Source organism: Thermobia domestica, chromosome 10 (genome assembly GCF_964235325.1).
Source record: "Thermobia domestica chromosome 10, izTheDome1.hap1.1, whole genome shotgun sequence".
Classification (NCBI taxonomy): domain Eukaryota; kingdom Metazoa; phylum Arthropoda; class Insecta; order Zygentoma; family Lepismatidae; genus Thermobia; species Thermobia domestica.
In genome coordinates, this window is record NC_137463.1 from 62,682,348 (window position 1) to 62,688,347 (window position 6,000).

A 6,000-nucleotide genomic window follows, 5' to 3' on the forward strand; every position below is an offset into this window, starting at 1 on the left:
TCTTCTCTTTTGCATTTCCTGCGGCTCACAACGACAGGAATGAATGTAGATATCCAGGGCCTAGTCACCTTCATTTCTCACATTGAATTGAATAGGTATATAATATTTCAAATACGTTTTTTTTTTTAGGTTTTTCTTTTCTAGTGTAATAATAATAATAATAATAATAATAATAATAATAATAATAATAATAATAATAATAATAATAATAATAATAATAATAATAATAATAATAATAATAATAATAATAATAATAATAATAATAATAATAATAATAATAGAGCTCCTCCTTGGCTAAGCGGTTAGCGTACGCGCCTTTGGCGCGGGAGACCCGGGTTCGATTCCCGGCGGGAGCTCATGTGGTTCGGATTCCACGTTAATTAGTAGGTCCACGTCTCATATAGCCTCGCTGCTGAACGGGACGATAAACTCAAAATCAATCAATCAACCAATCAATAATAATAATTATAACTTTTACATTATTATTATTATTATTATTATTATTATTATTATTATTATTATTATTAATATTAGCAGCAGCTGCAGCAGCTGCGGCCCTCCACTTTACTAGTAAAGACGGTTATGGCCCTCAGGCACATTATAATTGTACACCACTGTTCTAGACACATGTCTAGCTAGGTACGTGCAAAGCTGTAGACGACAATCTTGAGCCGCCAAGGATTGGCTTAATTTCTTAAGATAAGCATGTGTCTTTAGGCCTACTGGAATGACAGTTCGAACTCCATTCTCCCTCCGAAACTTTACCAATTGCCAGAATCCTCCATAAAGGATACAATAAACTACGGAAGCAATACTGATTTCGTACTATACTACAAATAATTCTTACAAATAATTCTCCTACGAATAATAGAATACGTATAGACTTTGATCTCAAACCAAAGTCACAGGTGTAGTAACAAAAGTGAAGTATCTTTTTTTTTCTTATTTGTTATCGTGGAGTTAAGGTTGCTAGATCTTTCCTTTCATTCAATCATAAATATACAGTATATATAGAATATACAAGGTATATTATGTAACAACATAATAACACATAGCAGATAATTGTACTTGAGACAAAACACGCCAATTACATTACAACAAAAAGATTTGACAACATAATATTACCAATGGCATCAGGCAACTAACTAACCGCTGAACTAGTAGTAAACCAAATGCACACATCTCACAATGTGATGCTTTCATTATTCATCCACGGAATAAAGGTAATAAACACTGATTCAGTTTCGGAGCCAAAGGAGGAGGCACGGGGGGCATTTCCCTCTCAAATCTAGAATGGACGTCAATTTTGGAGGGCAAACATTAAAGAAGAGAATAAAATCCGAGTGATCTGACAAGAATGAATGTTGAAAGTGGAGTTAAATTTAGTTACGAGGAGTTCGACTGCATCATTTCGACATCACGATCACTCGACCTCATGCTGACATCGCTACTCTGACCTCACTCTAACTTGACCTCATGCTCACATTACCAGTCTGACCTCACGTTTACATCATTTTGACATCACGCTCTCTCGACCCCACACTCACTTCCGCGGTGGCTCAGTGGTAGAGCGTTCACCTCCGGTGCTTGGGGTCCCTGGTTCGATTCCAGCTCGCGCCCTGTGGACTTTGTCGTGGATAAACACCGTGCTCGTGGGTTTTCTCGGGGTTCTCCCGTTTCCTCCCACTTTCTTTATCCCACCATTTCATTCATTTCTCATCATCAGCGTCTCCTTTAGCCTAATCGGCATAAACGTGGGACGTTAAACTTAAAGATTTCATTTCATTTTTCCCACACTCACTTCATACGATTGTAGTTGAGCGAACGTGAGTTATCGAACTCCATCATAACCATTCTTCTCATCACCACAGTCTCGCTTAGCCCTGGGGCATAAACGTTGGACGTAAAAAAAAAGTAAAATAATAATTTTTTTACCGGCATAGCATAACTTTGTTAAACCACATACTAGTATTTAATATAATTATATTGTAATGTGTAAATAATCTAAATATTTTGACATATATTTCGAAGAGCACATGTATTTAGAAGTGGAACAAATTGAAATTTCTAATTTTAGATCGTGCACGGAGTCCCGGGTTCGAATGCCAATTGGAGAGCCTTGAAATTTGAATGTATTATGGTAGTTCGGATTCTACCTCGTAGCTAGAAAAAAAGGGGGAAAAATAGTATAAACTAATCTAATATGTAATCTAACATGTGTAGTCTGCCTAATATACAGACTTAAGCATTTACGCTCTATTTTCATTTTTGTTTGGCATTAATTTGTCTTGCATTGTTATCTACGTAAAAATAAATGTGTGTGTATTTAGCGTGCGAAGTCCCTGTGAAACCATAGAAGAGCAAAAGAGTGCTTGTAAAACTTACACTGTATTTCACTACACTGCAAAATGTTTTGGACAACGGATTATCTTGCATCTTTGAATTGACTCAAAACACCAAATGAGTCGCGTTTTATACACAGACATAGGGTGATCAAAACTTTCGAGTAGGAGTGGGCACTATTTCTGTAGAATATTTATCACAAAAGAAAGTAACATTAATTCATATTTGAAGATTAAAAAAAAAAAAAAAAAAATGCTCATTTTAATTTAATACAAATCTGAAAGGCTGGAGTACGCTGTTGAAAATGCTACACTGAGTCATCTAGTTCTTAAAATTGAGCTCAGATTCAGAAGTGAGATAAATATAGGAACCAATGCTTCTCATTTTCTTCACAAGTGACCATACGTCTCTGCCAAGATATAAAACATCTTCCATTTTTTAAGTAATCTGTTTGGCATTGTTCTTTCATTTGTAATTCTCTTTCTTTCGAAAAATAACCATAGCGTTGTTACTTTTGAATAAATTGAGAATATATATGTATATACATTCTACGGACGAGGTGATAAAACAGTTTTACACACATGTTTATCTTGCGACGATTGGCCCAGAAACCTAGAAATGTGTATTTCAAGAGAGAAAATTCGGCACGTGCCCCCTGTGCCCCTTCGTTATGACGCTATGCCACTGGTGATATGCACAAGTGTAAGAAATCGTATAGAACGACTATGTCCATCCGTTCATTTATCATGTAACATATAGCAAGAAGAGTTTTTTTTTTTTTTTTTTTAAGCGGTTCAGTGTCCCGAAAATAGGATCCTTCTTCCATAATCCTCTATTCAAAGCGAAGGTAATAGAAATAGATCATTTCTGGTTTCAAAGTTGATCAACGTACAGTAAAAACGGTAATATGATCTTTCTCCAATTGATTTAGAGTCCCAAGAATAGATTTAGTCTGAAATCTTATCTCTACTAACACCAGAAGTGAAAAATTTCGCACACCTGTGAACTGTTTAATCTTCGGCAAACACTTCAAGTAAATTTATACTGCCAAAGTGATCTTTCCCACCTAACTTTCCACTGTTTGTAGTTTAATTTTTGTGATGACTTCAGTATTTGTGGAGCTTTATGCTGATTATGGAACAAAACAGTCCACTTGGATGTTTAAGTATAGAATATTTCTCGTTCCCACAAAATTTGAAAATAAAAAAAATAAAAAAAACTTTTTTTTTTTAAATTATCACCTCTCATTAACTTTTGGTCGTCTCTATATTGTAACTTTTTAATTTCCTTCACATTTTCCTTCCAAAGCTACTTTTACGATTTAAGAGATGCAGTTGATAACCAAACGAGGATGAAAAGTGAAAGTGTTAGGTACTTAGGGACGGACAGAGATGAAAAGGAATTGGCCAGGGCGTTAATATTTAGCACCATTCTGGCATTCTCTTGGTAACTTTAAAAGGAGAGCAAAGTAAAACTGCGTAAGTTTACATTATATACGTACAAGTAGCAATGGGGAAGAACACTCAAAAGTGCAAAAATCACCAACCAAATATTTGCCTGGCATGATCTTGTGCGTACCATTTTTAATTTTTCATTTTTCAAATGAAAGGTGCGCAGACTATTTTTCTAATCATCTTGTGTGTCGGAAATAGTTATCTTTATGAAAATTGGCACGTGGAATGTGATGTAGTGAATAACGTGGGAACATCGTACAGTATTTGGAAGTAGCGTACGCAGTATATAATATAGTAGAGGTTTATTTTTTCATAATATTTTGCTCAAGGTTAAAACACCGAACTTTATGCTCACGCCACTAATATCACGTGACCGACAAAACTGAATAGATACTTTTACCATGCCATTCCTTCACTTTTATTACAGGAAATACCGGAATAGTACCAAATAATAAGGCCGTAACCGCTCCTTTCCCATCAATGGCCGTCTAAAATGGAGACACCTCATGAATTTATAAGAAGCACTATCATCATTGTTTATTTTTTCAACTGTATTTGTCGTTACATAATTACAGAAATTGCTTTGAACGAGGAAATTAGGAAATTAAAAAGTTAAAACATAATGAAGTAACAAAAGATAGTGAAAGGTGACAACCAATCAAGATAGTAAACTTTCAATTTATAAATTTTGTGAAAAAGAAAAATGTATCGTACTGAAACATCTAAGTGGAATATTAAGATAATCATGATAGCGATCCATGGAAATTGATACTTAGTACCACCACAAAAATCAGATTACAAAAAGTGGAAAGCGAGATACGCAAAATAGCTTTCTAAGCATAAATTTCTTTAAACAAATTTTTATCGAAGATGGAAAACTGTTCAGGTGTGCAATAATTAGGGCTTAAATCATTCGGCGAAAGAGGAATAAACCAAAAATTCACTATCAGTTCCCGTTTCAACACTGATCTCCATAGGACAAAAACGATTAGAGACAGCGTCAAGTTGCATTTTGTGAAATAGTGAAAAATAGCCAGGACAAAATGACCCTGATGAAAAATATCTTTAAAAAATGATACCGGAAAAAATATCCCTAGCTCTGAACTGTAGTGAAAAAAAAAACAACCCAGCAGGGGAAGTTCCACAACTAAGGAATAGTTATTATACTTTATACATTCCTAAGTATTTTGTTTTACCGAAATGAACGTATTTGCTCGAGGCATAAGAAAAAAACACATTATTCAGCATCATACTTTCTTTGTCTTGTAGACCATAGATTATATAATAAGGTACAATTATGATACATGATTAATAATAAAAGACGTATAAAGATGTCACATGTTTAATAATAAAATAGTATAATATAATAATAATAACAAAAACTACATCTCACTGATTACATAAATGGATACATATTCATATTTTGAACTTAGCAGACAGGTCTGCACACACACTGATTTCTAATCTCATTATGTACAGTCATATAATGTAAAGTTAGGTGCGAATCTAGGGCAGGGCGATCGGAGAGATCGCCTCTCCCGGAATAGGATACTATTTATAGTTTTTAAAAAAAATAAAAATAAAAAATAGAGCTCATCCCAGAGTTGGAACTCTAGATTTTCCAACTTCGTATTATAAATGTAAAGTAAACCCTATAATAGGTAGGCCTTATTTTTTCTTTATTTATTTTTTCTTTTTCTTATTTCTTTTTCCTTTTACGTTTCAGAAGTCAAATGAAGCAATATATCGCAAGAAATTACTTGTTTGACATGTTTGCTCAGAAAATGTCCATCTTCGAAACAGTCTGTCAGAAGGGCTCGGCAAAAAGAACCCGGACAGAAAGGTCTCAGTCAAAAGGGCCCGAGTACAAAATGGACCGGGTCAAAAGGGCTTGATGCTAAAACGAACCCGGTCAAAATGGCCTGATGCCAAAAGGCGCGGTTGAAAAGGGTTCAAGGCCGAAAGACCCAGGATCAAAAAGGCCCGAGTCAAAGAGTCCTGGTCAAAAATGACAAAGGCAAACCAAAAATGACCTCGCAAATAGCTCGAACACAAAAGACTCTAAGAAACTCCGGGTTGGGAATCACGGTTCCTTTTTCAACTTGCGGCACACTACGTGTGTAACTTGAATTCTCGCGGCACACTCATAGATATTATTATTATTTGCAAATATAAAATACCATGGTATTTTTTTTCTGTGATT